At 29.2% G+C, this 27,971-nt stretch overlaps 1 long non-coding RNA gene across 3 annotated transcripts; it reads left to right on the forward strand.

Moving 5' to 3' along the window:
- The first annotated feature begins 3,062 nt into the window (after nt 1-3,062).
- On the forward strand, nt 3,063-27,697 carry LOC145167197 (uncharacterized). 3 transcript variants are annotated; one of them, XR_013740987.1, is made up of 5 exons: nt 3,063-3,403; nt 3,506-3,825; nt 26,291-26,964; nt 27,079-27,186; nt 27,286-27,697. It is a non-coding gene; the product is annotated as an uncharacterized LOC145167197 (long non-coding RNA). The 3 variants fall into 3 exon arrangements; XR_013740986.1 differs by having other exon boundaries at nt 3,065-3,403; nt 26,291-26,950; nt 27,093-27,186; XR_013740985.1 differs by having other exon boundaries at nt 3,066-3,403; nt 26,291-26,950.
- Nucleotides 27,698-27,971: the final 274 nt, after the last annotated feature.

A 27,971-nucleotide genomic window follows, 5' to 3' on the forward strand; every position in this document is an offset into this window, starting at 1 on the left:
CTTCAAGGCCTTTTGAGGACTACTGAAAGTGGTCTCAAAGGAAAATCTGTTGTAACCACTCCTACAGCTACTGCCCCTGTTCTGACAATTGGACAAGGGAAAGGGAAGAAGAGGAAGGCTACCTCAAAGAGCCGCAAGGGAAAGTCTCTTGATGGATCCTCTTCAAGTGGGACCAAGGCTAGTTCTGCTGCTCCCTCTTCCATTCCTAAGGAAGCAGAGTGTTTCTATTGTCACGATAAAGGGCACTGGAAGTGAAGCTGCCCCAAATACTTGCAGGATGTCAAAGATGGGAATGTTAAACCCACCCATGCATGTATTTATACTATTCTATCTAATAACTCATCACATTCTTGTTCTTCGGTCCTTGATACAGGTTGTGGAATTCACATTTATTCTGATTTGCAGGGACTAAAAAGAAGTAAGGATGTGGAGCACGGGAAGATGAACTTGATCATGGGGAATAAGAAGGTTTCACCTGTCACCAAGATTGAAGTTTATTCTTTATTGTTGAGTAGTGGGTTAGAGTTAGATTTGAATAATTGTTGCTACTCGTCTGAAATGGCGAGAAATATTATTTCCTTTCATGGTTTGTACAAACAAGGTTTTAGTTTTTCATTTGATAATGAATGTGGTGCTATTAATGCTTATTATAATGGTGTTTATTTATTTTAAAGCATTACCTTGTAATGGTGTATATGAAACTGTGATGGTTGTAGACAACTTAGGAAATAATGTGTTGCACATTGATTCTTCCAATGAATTGGATAAAGCATGCTTGTGGCATTGTCGTCTTGGACATGTCAGCAAGAAACGCATTGGCCAACTCCAAAAGGCTGGAGTTTTGGAGTCATTCAACTTAAGGTGGGATGACACTTGCGAATCTTGCTTACTTGGAAAGATGACCAAGTCACCCTTCACTGGTACTTGTGAAAGGGGTGAAGGTTTGTTGGATCTCATACACACTGATGTGTGTGGGCCCTTCAGAACTGCCACAAGGGATGCTAACCGCTTCTATATGACTTTTACTGATGATGACAATAGATATGGCTATGTCTACTTAATCAAGCATAAGTCAGAATCCTTTGAGAAATTCAAAGAGTTTAAACAAGAAGTGGTGAAACAGCTGGGCAGGAATATAAAGATGCTCTGATCCGATCGGGGTGGTGAGTATCTTAGTATCGAGTTCCTAAACTATCTTAAGGAATGTGGGATTGTTTCACAATTGATGCCACCCAGGGCACCACAGCTTAATGGTGTGGCTAAGAGGCGCAATCGAACCTTGTTGGACATGGTTCGTTTCATGATGATTCGAGCTTCGTTACCTATCTCATTCTGGGGGTATGCCTTAGAGACTGCCGCCCATATCCTTAATCTAGTCCCAACTAAGAAGGTTGCCAAAACACCTCACGAGATTTGGACAGGGAAGGTTTCCTCGTTAGCACACATCAAGGTTTGGGGCTGCAAGGCTTTCGTGAGGCGTGAGACTCACGACAAGCTCGAACCTCGAAGTGAGCGATGTATTTTCATAGGCTACCCACAAAAATCCTTTGGTTATCTCTTCTACAGACCGAGTGACAATGTTGTCTTCGTTGCGAGGGTGGATGGGTGTAGGGTGTGGGTAAGGATATAAAGTGAGGTGGTATGGGGATGGGGTGGTTGGTGGTATGGGTAGGGTAAGGGTATAATTGGGCGAGTGGGTGTGGGTTGTAGAGGTGGAAGAGGTGCATGTGATTTATGGTATATCATTATGGCTTCAGACATATGATATAAGCATAGTTAAGCCATAAGTTATAATTCATAAGCTATATGCCTAATTAAGCCTTAAGTTATAAGCCTTACGACATAAATCATAAGTCATAAGTGCCTTCAGACATAAATCATAAGTCATAAGTGCCTTAAGACATAAATCATAAGTCACAAGCCACAAGTCTAATTTATAAGTTATAAGCCTGTTTAATCCTTAAGACATAAATCAGAAGTCATAAGTTCTTATCACTATCCCCTAAGCCATACAATAAACCCTAAGTCCTAAGCCAAATGCCATATGTCATTCGTTATAAGCCATATACGATAAGCCACAAACCATGTACCTTGAATCCTAAGCTCCAAGCCATATGCCATAAGCCATAATCCATAATTCATAATCCATAATCCATATGCTTTAAGCTACAAGCCGCACCTAAGCCACAAGCCCTCAATCCTAAGTAATAAGTATAAACCATAAACCATAAGATATAACCGATGATCCATAAGCCTTAATCATTTGATGAATCAATGTTAATTTTAAGCCATAATCCCTAAACCATAAGCCATAAGCCTTAAGCCTTAGGCCATAACCATAAACCCTAAGCCCTAAGCCATTTTTCATATGTCATACGTCATAAGCAATATGTCATAAGCAAAAAATCATGTACCTTAAGCCCTAAGCTCTAAGCCATATGCTATAAGCCATAATCCATAATCCACAAGCTATATGCAATAAGCCACAAGCCACACCTAAGCCACAAGCCCATAGTCTCAAGTAATAACCCATAAACGATAAACCATAAACCATAAACCATAAGTTATAATCCATGATCCATAAGCCATAATCCCAGACATGACCAACATCGTCCTACTTTTTTTACAATTCCATTTTTAATAGGATAAATATATGTACTTTATTCCTTACATTTAAACAAGTATCACCACATTGATCTCATGTACGAACATATAAGAGTGTGTTCCAATTTTTGTGTTTCTTTTCACTAGAAAATAGCCATTCATTGGCAAACATTTGTAGGGGCACTTAGATTGTGTGCCACTAATTTATATTTTTAATGGAACTTTTCATATGCAACAAAGGGAGAATTAATTTTAATGGAACTTTATGTCATTAGTATACAGACTTAACATTGACAAAAAAATAATATATGCCCCGAAAAAGTTTCATAAATTTATGATATATATATATATATATATATATATATATATATATATATATATATATATATATATATATTGAAATGAGAACATTTTTTAAACGAGAACAATGTTTTATATATTGAAAATTTAAAAATCTATTAATTTTTTTTATTTTCAGTAATTAGACAAATAAAAGAACCCCAATACCACCTACACCACATCGTACTTCATCCCACCCTACCCCCATTCTCAGATCTGGACCACCATTGACCACCGGGAAAACCGCCTGCGCCACCGGAACGTCGTTGGAGTGATCGGAGCGACGTTAGGATCACCGGAACGACGTCAGAATCACTGGACCATCGTCAGATACACCAGAATGTCGTCAAAAATGCTGAAAGTGTCGATGAATTTATGAATTTGCTCACTACGACATGTAACGAAGCTACACTATATGAAAGCTAAGAAATGTCGGCGATGTTTAGTAACTCATCAGAAGGTATCATATTTTGTTTTCCGATTTACTCACCCGTGACGGATTCAAACGACTCTCGGTACTAAATTTTCTGATATGTAACTTTGTATCTTTTGATCGTTCTAGCCTTGATGTGATGAAGATGTGTTGAGATTCTTAAGCACGGGTACAGCTACTGAAGCAACATCATTGATTGAAGATTCTCGTATTAAGTCAGACTCGTGGGAGATAGAAGCTTTGTCGGAGTGTTGATTGTCACTAGTTAAGCGTAAATGGAGATGACTAGAATATGTGAATGGGCCGACTGAAGTGTGTCTAAGCGAAGGAATCTACAGATTTAATGTCGTCGTGGAAGGAAGTGGTGGTCGGAGATGGAGATGGATGTCTTCGGTAGAAAACTAGTGGTCGGAGTTGGAAATGGTTATGAACGGCACTCAGCTGATAAGGTATAACTCCTTCCTTGACTGCGTTTCATTCAAATGAATTAGGTTACAATTAGTTTTTTTTATTTGGGCTTAAAACTAGACAAGTTTACATGGACTTAGTTTGGGCTTAAAAGTACAATTCGTAAAGACTTATTTAATTAAAACTAGTGATGTGTTAAAATAACGATACAACTTATTCCATTAAAACATATTGTAATTACTTTAAAGGCTTGATACATGTTTCTATTTTTCATAATGTACTTGGTGGATCTATAATTACCTTTAAAACTTATTATTTTAATTATGCATAATAGGTGTTTGCATGGATTAATAAATAACAAATTCAAATCTTATAAACTTAATAAAATTCAAATCTTGTAAACTTAATCTGACATATTGAATTGTATTTTAACATATATCCCTAAGGCTAATTTGGAATATTTTCTTAAAAATGTCCCTAATTACTATTTTGTTTTAAAATTCAAATCATAGAAAACAATGTTTTTACAACATTTTATATTGTTAAAAGAGATATTATATAAATATAATAATAATTATTTTTTAAATACATAAAATAATATGTGATTAAGACATATAATCACATGTGATTAAGTACAAAAGAATAAGTACTGAATTGATAATACGAAAATGATTTTTTTACATAAATCAAATGTGATTAAATACATATAGTCACACGTGATAAAATAAATAAGAACAACTATCGAATTGACAATGCGAATTTTATTTTCTCCACATTAATCATATGTGATGAAATACTTATAATAACAAGTGATTAAACACATGGGAAAAATTATTGAATCAAAAATGCAAAAAATGAATTTTTTTTCCATATAAATCATATGTGATTATAAGTGTTTAACCACATATGATGATAATTATTTAATCACATGTGATTATATGTATTTAACACATATGATTTATATGAACAAGATTTGGTTTCGCGTTCTTGATTTTATAATTGTTCCTTGTCCATATTAATCATATATGATTAAATACATATAATCACATGTGATTAAAAATGTGTAAAAAATTTAATGAATAGAAAAAAAAACTAATCTTGTCAATATAAATCATATGTGATTAGATACATTAGACATATAATCACATTGATTATATACACAAGAATAACTATTGAACGAAAAACACGAAAACAAATCTTTTCCACATACACCATATATGATTATATACTTATAATCACATGTGATTAAATACATGAGACAAACTAATAAATAGAAAACGCGAAAATGAATATTGTTCACATAAAATCATATATGATTAAAACATATAATCACATGTGATTATATGTATCAAATCACATATGATTTATGTGGATAAGATTAATTTTCGTTATTCTCATGTATTTAATCATATGTGATTATATATATCTAATAACATATGACTTATTTAGACAAAAACCAATCTTGTCCATATAAATCATATGTAATTAGATACATATAATCAAATGTGATTATATATATGAAACCAACTATTAAATTAAGAAGACGGCAACAAATTTTTTCGAAATAAATCATATGTGATTAGATACATATTATCACATGTGATTAAATAAACGAGACCAACTATTGAATCGAAAACACAAAAGTTAATATTTCCCAAATAAATCATACATGATTAAATACATATAATCACATTTGATTGTATGTATCTAATCACATATGATTTATGTGGACAAGTTTCATTTTCGCATTTTCGGTTCAATAGTTGTTCTTGTATTTAATCACATGTGATTATACTTATCTAATCACATATGATTTATATGGTCAATATTCATTTTGCTTTTTCGATTCAATAGTTGTTAATGTATTTAATCACATGTGATTATATGTATCTAATCAGATATGATTTACATGGACATATAATTTTTTGTTTTCTCCATTAAATATTTGGTCTCATGTATTTATTAACATGTGATTTATGTATACAAGATTTGTTTTTGTATACTAGATTCAAAAGTTATTCTTCGCCCATATTAATCATATGTGATTAAATACATGTAATCACATATGATTAAATACATGAGAAAATGTATTGAATCGAAAACATGAAAACAAACATTGTCTATATAAGATACATATAATCACATGTGATTATATGTATCTAATCACATATGATTTATGAGGAAAATATTCATTTTCGCTTTCTCGATTCAATAGTTGTTCTCTTTATTTAATCACATGTAATTAGATTTATATATATCTAATCACATATGATTTATATGGACAATATTCTTTTTACATTTTCGATTCAATATTTGTTCTCATGTATTTAATCACATATGATTATATGTATCAAACCACATATGATTTATGAGTGTAAGATTTGCTTTTGCGTCCTTGATTCAAAAGTTGCTCTTTATCCATATTAACCATATGTGATTAAATACATATAATCTTGTGATTAAATGGTGATTGGTGGTGGTGATAGGTGGGTGATGGTGGGGGTGGTGGTTGGTGGTAGTGGCGGGTGGTGGTGGTGTTGGGTAGGTGATCGTGGTGGTGGGTGGTAGTTGGTGGTAGTGACGGGTGGTGGTGGTGATAGGGGGTGGTGGGTAGGTGGTGGTGGTGATAGGGGTGGTGGGTAGGTGGTGGTGGTGACGGGTGGTAGTGGTGGCGCGTGGTGGCGATGGGTGGGTGGTGGTGATGGGTGGTTTTGTTTGGTGGTGGTGATGGGTGGTAATGATTGGTGGTGGTGATGGTGGTGGGGGTGGTGGTGGTGGTGGTAGGTGGGTGAGTGGGTGGGTGGTAGGGTGGTGTTGACGGGTGGTGGTGGTGATGGTTGGTGGTGATGGTGGGTTGGTGGTGATGGTTGGTAGTGGTGGTGGTGGGTTGGGGTCGGGTGATGGTGGTGGTGATGGATGGTGGCGGGTGGTGGTGGTAGTAGGTGGCGGGTGATGGTGGTGGTGATGAGTGGTGGCAGGTGGTGGAGGTGGGTGGTGATGGAGGTAGGTGGTGGTGACGGGTGGTGGTAGTGGGTAGTGGTAGTGGGTTGTTGGTTGTGGTGATGGGTGGTTGGTAGTTGTGGTGGGTGGTGGTCGGAAGTGATTGTGGTAGGTGGTGGTGGTCTTGGTGGGTGGTGGGTGGGGGTGGTTGTTACGTGTGGTTGCAGTGAGTGGTAGTGATGGATAGTGGAGGCGGATGGGTGGTGGTGGTGGTGGTGGGTGGTGAAGGCGGATGGTGGTGGCGGGTAGTGGGTGGTGGGTAGTGGTTGGTGGTAGTGGTGGGTGGTGGTCATAATGGTGCGTGGTAGTGATGAGTGGTGGAGGTGGGTGGTTGTGGTAGGTGGGTGGTGGGGATGGTGGTCGTGGTGGTGGGTGGTAGTAATGGTGGTGGCGGGTGGTGGTGGTGATGGGTTGTGGTGGCGGGTGGTGATGAGTGGTGGTGGATGGTGGTCGTGGTTGGCGGTGGCTAGTGGATGGGGGCGGTGGAGGTGGGTGACGGTGACGGGTGGTGTTGTTTGGGTGGTGAGTGGTGTTGGTTAGTGAGTTTTTTTTAATTTTTTTACTTATTTTTTGATTTATATTAATATTATTTGATGATTTTAATTTAAAAAATTGTGTGGTCCAAATTTGTTCTCAAACGTTCTCGCAATAAAAGATGTTCTCGATTGAACGCTCCCATATATATATATATATATATATATATATATATATATATATATATATATATATATATATATATATATATATATATATATATATATATAAGACGGAGGTTCACAAAAATTAACCAAATAACAAACAGAGTTATCATACATACTAATCTCTGGTCTAAAACGTGGCTCTGATACCATTTGCTAACTAGTAGTTTCAGATATTTTTTGATGATAAAAATCATACATTATTTTATAAAACTGTTTTCTATCTTTGCTTTTAAACTCATGATTATGGATTAGAACTTGTAAAGCTTTTAATTGATTACAATAATAATGACGATTAGCTTGTATCTTTGAATCAGACATAATATTTCAAGCATGAATTTGATTATTATTAAATGCAAGTATTATTTTAACAAAAATTTCAAATCTTGTAGAATTAATAGTTAGAATAACTCGAAAAAAGACTGTCATAGCGATAACAGAGTTAAGACAATAATTGAATAAAATTTTTTATATATTACCTTCTTTTAAATTACAATCAGAGCATCCGTCTGGAGCAAGTATGATTTGAAAATCTAAAGATTTTGAACATCTAGAAGTAGATAGGAGAACTCTTTTCTTAGACATGAACTAAACATTTGACAGAAGTTTTATAAGAGAGATTTTTAGAGAACTTTGAGATGGTCTTCATTAAAACATGTCCCTTCAATATAAGGAGTCTTGGAGTCTTGAAACATCTTGAGACGGGAAACCGAAGGATTACCGGATCATCTTGAGAATTATTGAATCAACTTGCATTTGTCAGAGTGTAGATGTGGCAGACAAAACTTTAAAGCTTTTGACAAATTGGCATCATATTTTGTCATTTTTTGATAATGGAAATCTTCTTTGGCGATAATGGAGCATCTTCTTTCATCTTTATAAAAGTTGTTTGTTTTCATGCAATAATTTAGCATCATCTCACTGCAGAAGACATGATAATATTTTTGATAATTGATGTACTCACACAGTGTATAATTGATAATAGTTGAACACACACAGTGTATAATTGATAATAGTTGAACAATTTGATAACACACGTACTACCCCCCTTTGAATAACAAACACATATAAAAGAATACCTTACATTGAAGGTATAACACCAAAATTAAAAACTTAATTAATCTGCAAATGGATCATCAAAAGGATCTTGAGCATCTTGAAAATTATTTTTGACAGATGTGGGAGAATGTTCTGAATTAGTTGGAGAATTGCGAATTTCTTGAAGTAATTGTTGTAGATCTTCAGGGGAAGAGTTTGCAGCGGCACGAATTTTGCTAATAAGATTAGCATCTGGAGAAGATAGACTTTTGATAAGATTTGCTTCAATTTCTGGCTTTTGATTATATATTGATTGATAATGATTGAAAACAGCTTGCTCGTTTGCTTGAGAAATTGTGACTTTATCCCACCATTTTAGACGAAATTGTCTATTGAGCCAAGGGGGATTGAAGTCTGTTGCTTCTTGATAAGAGAATGTCCAGGACATAATCCATGGAACTTTAAATAACATGGTGAATTGTAACAAATATTCAAATTCTGGGATTTGTTGAATAAATAGCTCTTTGAATTTAGAAAAGCCTTTGAGAATTTCAGTGGGTAAACAACTAGGAACAAGTCCCATATAGCGATACCAATTGACAAACCATCTGGGATATTCACAGGTAAAATTTTTATCAAAGAAAATGAACCATGAATGAGAATAGTTTCGAAGAAAAAATGCTTTAGTCCAAGCTTCTTGGTAATCATAATATGAATACCTTGGATAAGCAGGAAATTGATAAAGGGGTTTTTCGAAAGAAAGATTGGATGACCAATTTTCTGGAGAAATGATTTTAAGAATTCGGGCTTTGCTAAAATCAATAGATCCTTCTTTATTATTAGAACGGTGATCAATCTGAACAGATCCAGATTCTTGTAGAATGGTTTGATAATATTCTCGAGATTTGTAAGAGTTTTCATGAAAGGTTTTTCCTCGGCCAAAGAGGTGTTCAGTAAGAACATGAAAACCTTGATTGAGCTTAAGAATTTGAGAATCTTCAAGTATTTGGATTTTCAAGAGATTTGAATTGAGAACATAAGGGGCTTTATTTGTAGGTTTAGAAGTTGTTGAAAGTTGTGTTTCAGAAGGAATAGGTTTTGAAAAAGGGCTAATTGATTGAACTGGAGAAATGTTTGGATTGACTAATTTTGATTGAAGCATATTTGAATAAAGTTGAGAATTTTTTGCAATTGGAGTTAATGGAGAAAAACGATTCTGACTTGAGAAAGGAACAAGCTTTTGATTAATTGGTTTCTTGTCTTCAATCTTAGAGGAAGACGATGAACTCATTTTCCCTGCAAAAATTCACGAGAAAGAAAATCTGGTAATGAATTGCTTTCTCCTTTTATAAATTCAATATCAAAATCAAAATTGCCTAACAATGCTTGCCATCTAGCAAAGATTTGTTTAGAAATTATATTTTTAACATCTTTTTCTAAAATTGATTTTGCAGATTGACAATCAATTCTTAATAAAAAAGTTTTCATAAATAAATCATCTTCAAATTTAGTAATACATAAAACAATACTTAAAATCTCCTTTTTAACAGTTGAATAATTCTTTTGAGTATTATTCCAAGCACCTGAATAAAAACGAACCAATTGTTCTTCAGAAGAATTTGATAATTTTTGTTTTAAAATACCTCCAAATCCAATATCACTAGCATCAGTTTCGACTATGATATTAGCATAAGGATGTGGTAAATTTAAACAAGGTAAAGAAGGAATTTTTTGTTTTATAAGTTTAACAATATTAGTATGTTCTTGAGTCCAAGGTTGTGGATTATTTTTTAATCTATTATAAAGAGGTTTGCAAAGAGTTCCTAAATCTTTGAAAAAATCATGAATATAATTTAGACATCCTAGAAATCGTTGAAGTTGTTTTTTATCTATAATCTCGTCAGGAAATTTATTAGAAAATTCTAAACTTCTTATAATAGGTTTAATAGTATTATTAACAATGTTATGTCCTAAAAATCTAATTTCATTTTGAAATAAATGCATTTTCTTAGCTGAAACAGCTAAGCCATTTTTATAAATTAAATCATAAAACTGATTTAAATGTTTGAAATGTTGATCAATAGATTTTGAAAAAATAAGAACATCATCAATATAAACAATTGAAAAACTGTTTATAGGAATGATAATATCATTCATAATGTTTTGAAATTCAGAAGGAGCATTTTTTAAACCAAAGGGCATAACGTTCCACTCATAATGTCCAAAAGGAACATTAAAACCTGTTTTGTATTTATCTTCTTCATGAATTTGAATTTGCCAAAAACCAGATTTCATATCAAATTTTGAAAATATTTTTGAATCATAAAGTTTTTTCAATAAATCTCTTTTATTAGGAATAGGATATCTAATCCAATCTAAAACTTTATTTAAAGGTTTATAATTGATAACTAATCTTGGTGATCCTCTTTCTAATTCAGCAGCATTCATAACATAGAAAGCTGAACAAGACCAAGGAGATTTAGAAGGTCTAATTAATTTTTTGTCTAATAAATCTTGAATTTCTTTTTTACAATGGGCTTCTAATTCATTATTCATATGAATAGCTCTTGATTTTGAAGGAATATCCTTTTCATTGAAAGTTTTAATATAAGGTAATTTGACAATATGTTGTTTTCTGTTCCAAAAGGCGTTTGGAATATTTGAGCAAACATTATTTTCAAACTTTTGTTTTAAAGCTATAATTTTGTCTTGAATATACTTATCTTGTAATTGATTATGTATACGAAAATCATTAATTTCATTGATAAGGTAATTTGCTTGTTTTGTTTTATAATTAAGAATATTAATAGTTGAATAAGACGGAGGTTCACAAAATTTAAACATAATTTCTTTTCCAAAAACTTTAGTAATAATTCCATCATCTTGAACCATAAAAGGATATAATTTAGTAATAAAAGGTGTTCCTAAAATTAAAGGAGAAGTAAGATTTTTTACTAAAATTAAATGAGTTTTATAACAATAATCTTGATTGTTGCAAATATGAACATCGGAAATTTTATAATTTATTTTTAAACTGGTTCCTTCAGCTCCAGTAAGCCTAGAAGAAGTTTTTTCATAAAATTGAGTGGGAAATAAACCTTCTTGTATACAGTTCATATCAGCACCACTATCAATTAGAGCAGTAATATCCATTTTAAAATTATTTTTTACTAGAGTTATTTGAGTATTCCATTTTTGAGAAATTTGATCATTTATAATTCTTTCGATAACCTTTTCATCTTTATTATCATTATTTTGTGAATTAATAATATTTTTTCCCTTTTCAAGAGTTATAATTTTGCCTTTAATTTCTTTTATGTCTTGTTTAACTAATTTTAATTCTTCTTGAAGTTCTTGTATGGAAATGGGTTTTGTTTCAGAAAATCTTTCATATATGTCTTTTAAATTAAAAATTTTTGTATTATTTGAAATAGAATTTTCATTCTTATTAAGCATTTGTTTTATCAACAGTTCTTGGATATTTTTATCTTTAATTGAATCCAAATTTTTTAAAAGATATTTGTCATTGTTTGTAAGGACATTAATTGAATAATTACAATTACATTTTCCAACACATTTGCATGTATCAGAATCTTCCGAACTTGAAGTATTTTGTTCTAAGATGTTTAAATCATTTTCTTGAAAATCGGTAAAACTAGAATCAGAATCGGAATCAGAATTTAACATAATTTTTCTAATTTGTTCTTTTAATTCTTCTGAAATATTTAATTCATTAATTTTTGTTTTTGCATAACAATTATTAGCATTATGACCATTACGACCACATTTATGGCAAATAATAATGTCTTTTGATTTTCTTTTAGAATTTTTATTAGATCGTTTATAAGGGTTTTTTGATGTTAAAAATTTATTTTTCTTATAATTCTTATATTTTTCTGATTTATTATATTTCTTTTTCTTGAAATATTTTGAAGATTTTTTATTATATTTTTTGGTTTTTGAAGTAGACGGACCTGTTAATGGTTGATAACCATATTGTTGACAAAAATTTCCTAATTCATTCTTACTATTAATTCTATCTTTTTTAAGTTTTTCTTTAAATCTAAGGTCAGCACAAATAGCTAATCCTTCTTTATTAATATAATTAATTAAGTCTCCATAAGTTAAGTTTTGATAAGGAATTGTATTATTAAAATTTTCTCTTAATTTTTGTCTAATTCTTTCGGCAAAAAGTTTTGGAAGTCCAGCAATAAAACGTTCTTTCCAATAAGATTCTTTACAATCTGGTCTTGAAAAAACTTTAACGAGATAATTATCTTTGTACCATCTGAAATCAGTTAATTTTCTACAATGTAAGTTCATTAGAATTTCAGAAGTTCTTTCTTGAAAAGTAGTAGGATCTCCTACAAAGTTTTTGATTATAGCAAAAATTAAAGTATTAACCATATCATCCTCTTGAGTTTGAATTGGTAAATTATTTTCTTGTTTTATAACGGTTTTCTTGGCATTCATAATAAAATTCTTTTCTTCTGGTGTAATATAGAAATCCCACCAACCTTTAAGAGTACCAGTAAACCCAGAAATAATAATATTAACAATTTGAAGTTGAGTATTATTGTGAGACTTGTAAGCATTAGCTGCCATGGTCATTTCTTGAACAATATTAAGAATTTGATGTTCAGAGTTACCATCGATATTCCATTCGTAAACAGAAGTACCATCGTAAGCTGAACGATCATATTGAAAAGCTCTTTCTTCAATTTGAATATCATGAAGAGAAGGTCTATTCCAATAATTTTTAATAGTTGGTTTTGGATTATTACCAAAATAATTAATCTTATTTAATCTTGAAAAATCATTTGTAAGCTGATTTATATCATCATTGTCATTTATGAATTGTTGAGTAAGATTGTCTAAATTTAATTCACTTTCATTATTACTTTCATCAGATTCGTCAAAAGAGTCATTATTTGTTCTTAACATATTTATAGATACATTTTTTGAAATACGAAAATTAGTAAGTCTTTTTTCTAATTCATCAATTAAATCTTTATTTCCAAGATTAAAATTTCCATTTATTTGATGAGGAATAAAGCTGACATTACTAGAACTTGCTATATTATTATAAAAATTTTTTGTTTTAATTTTATTTTCTTTTGATAATTGTAAATTTATAGTATTTTCTTCAATCCTATTTAGTTGATCTGAAATAGTTAAAAGAGTTTCATTTGAGTAATTATTTTGATAAATAATGTTTTGAAAACATTTTTCATTTGTTATCTGACTCGGAACTTTAACTAAAGGAGTTGCAATAAAATTATTATCAATAATGATTTCCTTTTTTGGCGGATACTCAGAAATAATTTCTTGATTAGTAATAACATCCTTGTATGTTTTTGAAGAAACAGGAAAAATAGTTTGCATTTTAAAAGGATAATCTATATTATGTTTAGGAGCATAAATTAATTCGAACCATTGAAAAAACGGAGAGTGAATTTGATTTGATAAAACATAATCTTCCCAAAGTCCAAAATGTAAAAATCTTATATAATATGAAAAGTTTTCTTCATGCCAAATTCTTTTTATATTATTATAATCTTTATAATATTCTTCTTCTTTTAAATAATCAAAATTAACATATGATGGTATTTTAGAAATATCTATATTAATATTCATTTTAACAAGTTGATTGATTTAATCTAAAAGATATATTTTTAATAATACTAAGTTGAGCACTAATAACAATAGTTTTATTTTTAATCATTTTTGATAAGCAATATATTATTTCCTTTTGAATATTATAATTATATGTGTCCTTTTCAGTATTAATTAATTTAATTTCTTCGTCTTTTTTAAGTTGTTTAATTCTATTTATTTCTTTAGAAATGCTTGCAATAATTTTCCATCTGGTCTTTAATAAATTATTCCAAAATTTATTATTATTACTACAACTAATCTGTCTTTTAGAACTCATTAACACGTATATTTAGATAAATTTCTTAAATAATTATCAAGATGTATATTAAAGGTTTTTAATACTGCTTTTATGTTATTAATTTCTTGTTCTAATTCCAATAGTTCTTTATCATTATTTATATTTTTTAATTCTAATATCTTTTCTTGCAAGAGTTTTTTAAATATTTTTATTGAATTTCTTAATCTCTTAATAGCAGTAACTCTATTTCTATTTAAAGAATTGCAATTTATTTGAACTTTATTAGTCATAATTGTTGTCTATAATTTTGAAGTTCATTAATAAAATCAGATTTAGTAGGACTTGGTAAACTTGTATCACTAGTTTGGTCTTCTTGATAAAGAGGTTTAGGAATAGGACTAGAATAGTCAACAGTTTTTAAATTTAAAGACTTTGATTTTGAAAGCGAAAATTTAGAAGTACCAATTTCAGGAATAGAACTAGTAGAAAATCTAGATGAAGAAAAATTTGTAGAAGAAAAGTTTATATCAACTGAGCCATCATTATGCTCAATTATATTTGAAATTTGTTTTGAAGAATCTAAAGATTTTGGTTCAATAACATTTTGTAAATTCCAATTACATGATTGAGTAATTTCTGACCATTTAAGTCGTTTAGGCATATGAACTTTTGTATGATTAGTATTTGCTTCGTAAATAATTGTTTCATTTCTTGGATTTGACAAACGGGTCTTTGGTTCTAAGGTAGTTGTCATGGTTTTATAACAAACACGATAAATAATTGCTAAAGGTTTAGAGTTATTTTTAAATTCTAAATTCTTTGTTTCAACAGTTAAAACCAAAGTGTCTAAAATATTTTTGTCAAATAATCCTACGGAAAAATTCGGATAACAATTAAAATAAATTGGTCCATTTGCGATATTTGTTTCTGCCATAGCTAAAATAGAATTTTGAAAATCTGTATGTCTTTTATCTCTTAATATTAAGAGAACAGGAGCATCAACACCAATTCTAAAAAGAGGTTTGATAGCAATTTGAACAAGACCTAAATGAAGAAATTTATATTTTTGTCTATGTTCGAAAATAGATCTTGATGATAACAAATTTATATTTTGTTGGTTTTGACCAATGGATAGGGTTTGTTCAGTCATTTTAATTGAGTAACTTTGAAAATAATCAAAAGTCCCTATTCTATAAATTGTGTTTATATTTGTTTTAGGTATAGTCCAATCATTTAAATTTTGTTCTATATTATCAATAGTTTCTTCAATAGAGTTTATATGATTATCATCATAATCTTGTTCTTTATTCATAATATTTTTACCAGTATCAAATTTTTTAGATAATATGCGTGAAAATCTACTCATATTTGATTAATTTTTAGTTTAAAGATTTTATAAGAAAACTTACTTGTTTTATCTAGGATGAACAGAGAGGGCATCGGCCCAACGATGATTGTGGTCCGGCTCCGTGACTTACCATACTTGCACGTCTTACGCTAATCCAACCAATCACTGGTCTGGTCTCTGTATCATTCTTAACAAAACTCATAATTTTCTTAAAATTCTTCAAACAAAAATTAACCAAATAACAAACAGAGTTATCATACATACTAATCTCTGGTCTAAAACGTGGCTCTGATACCATTTGCTAACTAGTAGTTTCAGATATTTTTTGATGATAAAAATCATACATTATTTTATAAAACTGTTTTCTATCTTTGCTTCTAAACTCATGATTATGGATTAGAACTTGTAAAGCTTTTAATTGATTACAATAATAATGACGATTAGCTTGTATCTTTGAATCAGACATAATATTTCAAGCATGAATTTGATTATTATTAAATGCAAGTATTATTTTAACAAAAATTTCAAATCTTGTAGAATTAATAGTTAGAATAACTCGAAAAGAGACTGTCATAGCGATAACAGAGTTAAGACAATAATTGAATAAAATTCTTTATATATTACCTTCTTTTAAATTACAATCAGAGCATCCGTCTGGAGCAAGTATGATTTGAAAATCTAAAGATTTTGAACATCTAGAAGTAGATAGGAGAACTCTTTTCTTAGACATGAACTAAACATTTGACAGAAGTTTTATAAGAGAGATTTTTAGAGAACTTTGAGATGATCTTCATTAAAACATGTCCCTTCAATATATAGGAGTCTTGGAGTCTTGAAACATCTTGAGACGGGAAACCGAAGGATTACCGGATCATCTTGAGAATTATTGAATCAACTTGCATTTGTCAGAGTGTAGATGTGGCAGACAAAACTTTAAAGCTTTTGACAAATTGGCATCATATTTTGTCATTTTTTGATAATGGAAATCTTCTTTGGCGATAATGGAGCATCTTCTTTCATCTTTATAAAAGTTGTTTGTTTTCATGCAATAATTTAGCATCATCTCACTGCAGAAGACATGATAATATTTTTGATAATTGATGTACTCACACAGTGTATAATTGATAATAGTTGAACACACACAGTGTATAATTGATAATAGTTGAACAATTTGATAACACACGTACTACCCCCCTTTGAATAACAAACACATATAAAAGAATACCTTACATTGAAGGTATAACACCAAAATTAAAAACTTAATTAATCTGCAAATGGATCATCAAAAGGATCTTGAGCATCTTGAAAATTATTTTTGACAGATGTGGGAGAATGTTCTGAATTAGTTGGAGAATTGCGAATTTCTTGAAGTAATTGTTGTAGATCTTCAGGGGAAGAGTTTGCAGCGGCACGAATTTTGCTAATAAGATTAGCATCTGGAGAAGATAGACTTTTGATAAGATTTGCTTCAATTTCTGGCTTTTGATTATATATTGATTGATAATGATTGAAAACAGCTTGCTCGTTTGCTTGAGAAATTGTGACTTTATCCCACCATTTTAGACGAAATTGTCTATTGAGCCAAGGGGGATTGAAGTCTGTTGCTTCTTGATAAGAGAATGTCCAGGACATAATCCATGGAACTTTAAATAACATGGTGAATTGTAACAAATATTCAAATTCTGGGATTTGTTGAATAAATAGCTCTTTGAATTTAGAAAAGCCTTTGAGAATTTCAGTGGGTAAACAACTAGGAACAAGTCCCATATAGCGATACCAATTGACAAACCATCTGGGATATTCACAGGTAAAATTTTTATCAAAGAAAATGAACCATGAATGAGAATAGTTTCGAAGAAAAAATGCTTTAGTCCAAGCTTCTTGGTAATCATAATATGAATACCTTGGATAAGCAGGAAATTGATAAAGGGGTTTTTCGAAAGAAAGATTGGATGACCAATTTTCTGGAGAAATGATTTTAAGAATTCGGGCTTTGCTAAAATCAATAGATCCTTCTTTATTATTAGAACGGTGATCAATCTGAACAGATCCAGATTCTTGTAGAATGGTTTGATAATATTCTCGAGATTTGTAAGAGTTTTCATGAAAGGTTTTTCCTCGGCCAAAGAGGTGTTCAGTAAGAACATGAAAACCTTGATTGAGCTTAAGAATTTGAGAATCTTCAAGTATTTGGATTTTCAAGAGATTTGAATTGAGAACATAAGGGGCTTTATTTGTAGGTTTAGAAGTTGTTGAAAGTTGTGTTTCAGAAGGAATAGGTTTTGAAAAAGGGCTAATTGATTGAACTGGAGAAATGTTTGGATTGACTAATTTTGATTGAAGCATATTTGAATAAAGTTGAGAATTTTTTGCAATTGGAGTTAATGGAGAAAAACGATTCTGACTTGAGAAAGGAACAAGCTTTTGATTAATTGGTTTCTTGTCTTCAATCTTAGAGGAAGACGATGAACTCATTTTCCCTGCAAAAATTCACGAGAAAGAAAATCTGGTAATGAATTGCTTTCTCCTTTTATAAATTCAATATCAAAATCAAAATTGCCTAACAATGCTTGCCATCTAGCAAAGATTTGTTTAGAAATTATATTTTTAACATCTTTTTCTAAAATTGATTTTGCAGATTGACAATCAATTCTTAATAAAAAAGTTTTCATAAATAAATCATCTTCAAATTTAGTAATACATAAAACAATACTTAAAATCTCCTTTTTAACAGTTGAATAATTCTTTTGAGTATTATTCCAAGCACCTGAATAAAAACGAACCAATTGTTCTTCAGAAGAATTTGATAATTTTTGTTTTAAAATACCTCCAAATCCAATATCACTAGCATCAGTTTCGACTATGATATTAGCATAAGGATGTGGTAAATTTAAACAAGGTAAAGAAGGAATTTTTTGTTTTATAAGTTTAACAATATTAGTATGTTCTTGAGTCCAAGGTTGTGGATTATTTTTTAATCTATTATAAAGAGGTTTGCAAAGAGTTCCTAAATCTTTGAAAAAATCATGAATATAATTTAGACATCCTAGAAATCGTTGAAGTTGTTTTTTATCTATAATCTCGTCAGGAAATTTATTAGAAAATTCTAAACTTCTTATAATAGGTTTAATAGTATTATTAACAATGTTATGTCCTAAAAATCTAATTTCATTTTGAAATAAATGCATTTTCTTAGCTGAAACAGCTAAGCCATTTTTATAAATTAAATCATAAAACTGATTTAAATGTTTGAAATGTTGATCAATAGATTTTGAAAAAATAAGAACATCATCAATATAAACAATTGAAAAACTGTTTATAGGAATGATAATATCATTCATAATGTTTTGAAATTCAGAAGGAGCATTTTTTAAACCAAAGGGCATAACGTTCCACTCATAATGTCCAAAAGGAACATTAAAACCTGTTTTGTATTTATCTTCTTCATGAATTTGAATTTGCCAAAAACCAGATTTCATATCAAATTTTGAAAATATTTTTGAATCATAAAGTTTTTTCAATAAATCTCTTTTATTAGGAATAGGATATCTAATCCAATCTAAAACTTTATTTAAAGGTTTATAATTGATAACTAATCTTGGTGATCCTCTTTCTAATTCAGCAGCATTCATAACATAGAAAGCTGAACAAGACCAAGGAGATTTAGAAGGTCTAATTAATTTTTTGTCTAATAAATCTTGAATTTCTTTTTTACAATGGGCTTCTAATTCATTATTCATATGAATAGCTCTTGATTTTGAAGGAATATCCTTTTCATTGAAAGTTTTAATATAAGGTAATTTGACAATATGTTGTTTTCTGTTCCAAAAGGCGTTTGGAATATTTGAGCAAACATTATTTTCAAACTTTTGTTTTAAAGCTATAATTTTGTCTTGAATATACTTATCTTGTAATTGATTATGTATACGAAAATCATTAATTTCATTGATAAGGTAATTTGCTTGTTTTGTTTTATAATTAAGAATATTAATAGTTGAATAAGACGGAGGTTCACAAAATTTAAACATAATTTCTTTTCCAAAAACTTTAGTAATAATTCCATCATCTTGAACCATAAAAGGATATAATTTAGTAATAAAAGGTGTTCCTAAAATTAAAGGAGAAGTAAGATTTTTTACTAAAATTAAATGAGTTTTATAACAATAATCTTGATTGTTGCAAATATGAACATCGGAAATTTTATAATTTATTTTTAAACTGGTTCCTTCAGCTCCAGTAAGCCTAGAAGAAGTTTTTTCATAAAATTGAGTGGGAAATAAACCTTCTTGTATACAGTTCATATCAGCACCACTATCAATTAGAGCAGTAATATCCATTTTAAAATTATTTTTTACTAGAGTTATTTGAGTATTCCATTTTTGAGAAATTTGATCATTTATAATTCTTTCGATAACCTTTTCATCTTTATTATCATTATTTTGTGAATTAATAATATTTTTTCCCTTTTCAAGAGTTATAATTTTGCCTTTAATTTCTTTTATGTCTTGTTTAACTAATTTTAATTCTTCTTGAAGTTCTTGTATGGAAATGGGTTTTGTTTCAGAAAATCTTTCATATATGTCTTTTAAATTAAAAATTTTTGTATTATTTGAAATAGAATTTTCATTCTTATTAAGCATTTGTTTTATCAACAGTTCTTGGATATTTTTATCTTTAATTGAATCCAAATTTTTTAAAAGATCTTTGTCATTGTTTGTAAGGACATTAATTGAATAATTACAATTACATTTTCCAACACATTTGCATGTATCAGAATCTTCCGAACTTGAAGTATTTTGTTCTAAGATGTTTAAATCATTTTCTTGAAAATCGGTAAAACTAGAATCAGAATCGGAATCAGAATTTAACATAATTTTTCTAATTTGTTCTTTTAATTCTTCTGAAATATTTAATTCATTAATTTTTGTTTTTGCATAACAATTATTAGCATTATGACCATTACGACCACATTTATGGCAAATAATAATGTCTTTTGATTTTCTTTTAGAATTTTTATTAGATCGTTTATAAGGGTTTTTTGATGTTAAAAATTTATTTTTCTTATAATTCTTATATTTTTCTGATTTATTATATTTCTTTTTCTTGAAATATTTTGAAGATTTTTTATTATATTTTTTGGTTTTTGAAGTAGACGGACCTGTTAATGGTTGATAACCATATTGTTGACAAAAATTTCCTAATTCATTCTTACTATTAATTCTATATTTTTTAAGTTTTTCTTTAAATCTAAGGTCAGCACAAATAGCTAATCCTTCTTTATTAATATAATTAATTAAGTCTCCATAAGTTAAGTTTTGATAAGGAATTGTATTATTAAAATTTTCTCTTAATTTTTGTCTAATTCTTTCGGCAAAAAGTTTTGGAAGTCCAGCAATAAAACGTTCTTTCCAATAAGATTCTTTACAATCTGGTCTTGAAAAAACTTTAACGAGATAATTATCTTTGTACCATCTGAAATCAGTTAATTTTCTACAATGTAAGTTCATTAGAATTTCAGAAGTTCTTTCTTGAAAAGTAGTAGGATCTCCTACAAAGTTTTTGATTATAGCAAAAATTAAAGTATTAACCATATCATCCTCTTGAGTTTGAATTGGTAAATTATTTTCTTGTTTTATAACGGTTTTCTTGGCATTCATAATAAAATTCTTTTCTTCTGGTGTAATATAGAAATCCCACCAACCTTTAAGAGTACCAGTAAACCCAGAAATAATAATATTAACAATTTGAAGTTGAGTATTATTGTGAGACTTGTAAGCATTAGCTGCCATGGTCATTTCTTGAACAATATTAAGAATTTGATGTTCAGAGTTACCATCGATATTCCATTCGTAAACAGAAGTACCATCGTAAGCTGAACGATCATATTGAAAAGCTCTTTCTTCAATTTGAATATCAGGAAGAGAAGGTCTATTCCAATAATTTTTAATAGTTGGTTTTGGATTATTACCAAAATAATTAATCTTATTTAATCTTGAAAAATCATTTGTAAGCTGATTTATATCATCATTGTCATTTATGAATTGTTGAGTAAGATTGTCTAAATTTAATTCACTTTCATTATTACTTTCATCAGATTCGTCAAAAGAGTCATTATTTGTTCTTAACATATTTATAGATACATTTTTTGAAATACGAAAATTAGTAAGTCTTTTTTCTAATTCATCAATTAAATCTTTATTTCCAAGATTAAAATTTCCATTTATTTGATGAGGAATAAAGCTGACATTACTAGAACTTGCTATATTATTATAAAAATTTTTTGTTTTAATTTTATTTTCTTTTGATAATTGTAAATTTATAGTATTTTCTTCAATCCTATTTAGTTGATCTGAAATAGTTAAAAGAGTTTCATTTGAGTAATTATTTTGATAAATAATGTTTTGAAAACATTTTTCATTTGTTATCTGACTCGGAACTTTAACTAAAGGAGTTGCAATAAAATTATTATCAATAATGATTTCCTTTTTTGGCGGATACTCAGAAATAATTTCTTGATTAGTAATAACATCCTTGTATGTTTTTGAAGAAACAGGAAAAATAGTTTGCATTTTAAAAGGATAATCTATATTATGTTTAGGAGCATAAATTAATTCGAACCATTGAAAAAACGGAGAGTGAATTTGATTTGATAAAACATAATCTTCCCAAAGTCCAAAATGTAAAAATCTTATATAATATGAAAAGTTTTCTTCATGCCAAATTCTTTTTATATTATTATAATCTTTATAATATTCTTCTTCTTTTAAATAATCAAAATTAACATATAATGGTATTTTAGAAATATCTATATTAATATTCATTTTAACAAGTTGATTGATTTAATCTAAAAGATATATTTTTAATAATACTAAGTTGGGCACTAATAACAATAGTTTTATTTTTAATCATTTTTGATAAGCAATATATTATTTCCTTTTGAATATTATAATTATATGTGTCCTTTTCAGTATTAATTAATTTAATTTCTTCGTCTTTTTTAAGTTGTTTAATTCTATTTATTTCTTTAGAAATGCTTGCAATAATTTTCCATCTGGTCTTTAATAAATTATTCCAAAATTTATTATTATTACTACAACTAATCTGTCTTTTAGAACTCATTAACACGTATATTTAGATAAATTTCTTAAATAATTATCAAGATGTATATTAAAGGTTTTTAATACTGCTTTTATGTTATTAATTTCTTGTTCTAATTCCAATAGTTCTTTATCATTATTTATATTTTTTAATTCTAATATCTTTTCTTGCAAGAGTTTTTTAAATATTTTTATTGAATTTCTTAATCTCTTAATAGCAGTAACTCTATTTCTATTTAAAGAATTGCAATTTATTTGAACTTTATTAGTCATAATTGTTGTCTATAATTTTGAAGTTCATTAATAAAATCAGATTTAGTAGGACTTGGTAAACTTGTATCACTAGTTTGGTCTTCTTGATAAAGAGGTTTAGGAATAGGACTAGAATAGTCAACAGTTTTTAAATTTAAAGACTTTGATTTTGAAAGCGAAAATTTAGAAGTACCAATTTCAGGAATAGAACTAGTAGAAAATCTAGATGAAGAAAAATTTGTAGAAGAAAAGTTTATATCAACTGAGCCATCATTATGCTCAATTATATTTGAAATTTGTTTTGAAGAATCTAAAGATTTTGGTTCAATAACATTTTGTAAATTCCAATTACATGATTGAGTAATTTCTGACCATTTAAGTCGTTTAGGCATATGAACTTTTGTATGATTAGTATTTGCTTCGTAAATAATTGTTTCATTTCTTGGATTTGACAAACGGGTCTTTGGTTCTAAGGTAGTTGTCATGGTTTTATAACAAACACGATAAATAATTGCTAAAGGTTTAGAGTTATTTTTAAATTCTAAATTCTTTGTTTCAACAGTTAAAACCAAAGTGTCTAAAATATTTTTGTCAAATAATCCTACGGAAAAATTCGGATAACAATTAAAATAAATTGGTCCATTTGCGATATTTGTTTCTGCCATAGCTAAAATAGAATTTTGAAAATCTGTATGTCTTTTATCTCTTAATATTAAGAGAACAGGAGCATCAACACCAATTCTAAAAAGAGGTTTGATAGCAATTTGAACAAGACCTAAATGAAGAAATTTATATTTTTGTCTATGTTCGAAAATAGATCTTGATGATAACAAATTTATATTTTGTTGGTTTTGACCAATGGATAGGGTTTGTTCAGTCATTTTAATTGAGTAACTTTGAAAATAATCAAAAGTCCCTATTCTATAAATTGTGTTTATATTTGTTTTAGGTATAGTCCAATCATTTAAATTTTGTTCTATATTATCAATAGTTTCTTCAATAGAGTTTATATGATTATCATCATAATCTTGTTCTTTATTCATAATATTTTTACCAGTATCATATTTTTTAGATAATATGCGTGAAAATCTACTCATATTTGATTAATTTTTAGTTTAAAGATTTTATAAGAAAACTTACTTGTTTTATCTAGGATGAACAGAGAGGGCATCGGCCCAACGATGATTGTGGTCCGGCTCCGTGACTTACCATACTTGCACGTCTTACGCTAATCCAACCAATCACTGGTCTGGTCTCTGTATCATTCTTAACAAAACTCATAATTTTCTTAAAATTCTTCAAACAAAAATTAACCAAATAACAAACAGAGTTATCATACATACTAATCTCTGGTCTAAAACGTAGCTCTGATACCATTTGCTAACTAGTAGTTTCAGATATTTTTTGATGATAAAAATCATACATTATTTTATAAAACTGTTTTCTATCTTTGCTTCTAAACTCATGATTATGGATTAGAACTTGTAAAGCTTTTAATTGATTACAATAATAATGACGATTAGCTTGTATCTTTGAATCAGACATAATATTTCAAGCATGAATTTGATTATTATTAAATGCAAGTATTATTTTAACAAAAATTTCAAATCTTGTAGAATTAATAGTTAGAATAACTCGAAAAGAGACTGTCATAGCGATAACAGAGTTAAGACAATAATTGAATAAAATTCTTTATATATTACCTTCTTTTAAATTACAATCAGAGCATCCGTCTGGAGCAAGTATGATTTAAGCATTTCTAAAGAAATAAATAGAATTAAACAACTTAAAAAAGACGAAGAAATTAAATTAATTAATACTGAAAAGGACACATATAATTATAATATTCAAAAGGAAATAATATATTGCTTATCAAAAATGATTAAAAATAAAACTATTGTTATTAGTGCTCAACTTAGTATTATTAAAAATATATCTTTTAGATTAAATCAATCAACTTGTTAAAATGAATATTAATATAGATATTTCTAAAATACCATCATATGTTAATTTTGATTATTTAAAAGAAGAAGAATATTATAAAGATTATAATAATATAAAAAGAATTTGGCATGAAGAAAACTTTTCATATTATATAAGATTTTTACATTTTGGACTTTGGGAAGATTATGTTTTATCAAATCAAATTCACTCTCCGTTTTTTCAATGGTTCGAATTAATTTATGCTCCTAAACATAATATAGATTATCCTTTTAAAATGCAAACTATTTTTCCTGTTTCTTCAAAAACATACAAGGATGTTATTACTAATCAAGAAATTATTTCTGAGTATCCGCCAAAAAAGGAAATCATTATTGATAATAATTTTATTGCAACTCCTTTAGTTAAAGTTCCGAGTCAGATAACAAATGAAAAATGTTTTCAAAACATTATTTATCAAAATAATTACTCAAATGAAACTCTTTTAACTATTTCAGATCAACTAAATAGGATTGAAGAAAATACTATAAATTTACAATTATCAAAAGAAAATAAAATTAAAACAAAAAATTTTTATAATAATATAGCAAGTTCTAGTAATGTCAGCTTTATTCCTCATCAAATAAATGGAAATTTTAATCTTGGAAATAAAGATTTAATTGATGAATTAGAAAAAAGACTTACTAATTTTCGTATTTCAAAAAATGTATCTATAAATATGTTAAGAACAAATAATGACTCTTTTGACGAATCTGATGAAAGTAATAATGAAAGTGAATTAAATTTAGACAATCTTACTCAACAATTCATAAATGACAATGATGATATAAATCAGCTTACAAATGATTTTTCAAGATTAAATAAGATTAATTATTTTGGTAATAATCCAAAACCAACTATTAAAAATTAATATATATATATATATATATATATATATATATATATATATATATATATATATATATATATATATATATATATATATATATATATATATATAGAGCTAGGTTCAGGTGTTTAAACTAATTATTGTGTTATTGTATTCGTAAATATAGGCCAATCAAAATTTAAAAGAAAAAACAATAATAAAATAAATCATTAAGGGTAACTAGGTAATTTGAGAAATAACTTCCGCAAATACTCCCTATAATTTTGCTAGTTACGTTGATTTTAACCTAATCCCCCCTTTTATATACGGCCTACGACTGAACCTATCAATCTTCAACACCGGTGTAGGATCAATCTTCATCACCGGTTGAAGATCAATCTTCGGGATCGAATCACTACTCGATGAAGATCTGGGAACAGAGCAAGAGAAGGTGGCTTACATGCACGACGTCGATAAAGACGGCCACCCAGTCTGCTACAACGCATACGTCGAGTATCAAAACAAGGAATTATACCAAGCAACCTTCTCCGACGAAGAGAAGCGCACGAATTTCCTTCGATGGAGAATCCAGTTCCTGGAAAGGAGCATCAGCATCAGAAAGCTCGATTTCAGCCCCGATGGGATCTCCACCATCGTTCGAATCATCGATCTCAAATTTTCCCCCTCCCCTTTCAAGAAAGAACTCCGTCAAGTTCTTCAGTTGCTCCAGGACAATTACCCAGAATTCGTCGCCAAACAGGTACCTACCTCTCCATTAATAATCTGTCAGTTCAATTTCCTAAATTGTTTGGGACATGATCACATGTTCTGATCTTTGTCTACTATTCTGTTGAGTCTGCGGGGAGGACGTTCAAAGATGGGGCTTTTAGGGCTCCAAACGGTAGGGAGAGTTCATCGGCCAGGAAGGCTCCTGCTGTGGAGAATTTGTTGCCTTGTAGCTTGGAGGATCTTTATAAAGACGCTAAGAAGAAGATGAAGATCTCTAGGACTGTAGCCAATTCTGTAGGGTACGTCTTTTCTGGTATTTTGCAATTTCTTTATCTAAAATTCTATACATCAATTGTGCAAATGAGTATTAACATACTATTGATTCTAGTCTATCGAGTAATGAATATTAACATACTATTGATTCTAGTTTGGCATTGGCAGCTTTTAGGTTGCTCTAGATTGTATTGTGGTCGACCCTTGTGCAGCTTTCTTGGTGTTCATTGTTACAGGGCTATTATGTGTTGGAATCAAAGAGGTATTCCTTCATTTTCTTCCAAAGATCTTTTTTTTCTTCACTAAGTTGTGTTGGAACTGTTGTTAAACATGTTTGTTTTATGAAATTTGAATGTTACAGAGCACTTTCGTGCAATCAGTCGTCACGGCTGCAAACATTTGTGCTATGATCTTTATTATTCTAGCGGGTGGATATCTAGGGTTCAAAAGTGGATGGATTGGGTATAGCTTTCATGTTGGGTTTGTTTCATATCTTTATCATCTTCATGGTGTCGATCAATTTTTCCTCATGATCTGCTGGAATCACAAATTCCAATTCTGTTGGAATCACAAATTCCAAATAGTGATCAATTCTGTTGGAATCACAGAAGTTGATGCTTGAAGAACGGACCACAAAATTGAAAGTGATTCTAAGCAACATTATTCTTTTAGAATGTATTATTGTTGTTGTTAGATTTTGATGTTTTCTTTCCCGTTTTGAAAGTTTTTTTAGCTTTATTCTTTAACAATAAATGTAATTCTTAACAATTGTTACCCGTATTCTATAAGAAATAATATATTTTTTGTTTTTATTCTTCAATCGATTGTTCAAGAATTTGTTATTCTACAAGAAGTTTTTAAAGTCACGATCAAGAAATAGGTTAAAGAATATTTTTATTATTTATGGTTCAAGAATATTTTTATTTTTGAATATACCCATAAACATATTCTGTCAGAATGTCCGAATTAAAAGAATTATAATTTGTAAAATCGGATTTTTAAAATTAATAGAATCTGTGATCCCTTAAAAAATGCAATTTTCCTTTA

This window comes from Lactuca virosa, chromosome 3, assembly GCF_052849685.1.
Source record: "Lactuca virosa cultivar CGN04683 chromosome 3, Lactuca_virosa_CGN04683_v6, whole genome shotgun sequence".
Taxonomy (NCBI): domain Eukaryota; kingdom Viridiplantae; phylum Streptophyta; class Magnoliopsida; order Asterales; family Asteraceae; genus Lactuca; species Lactuca virosa.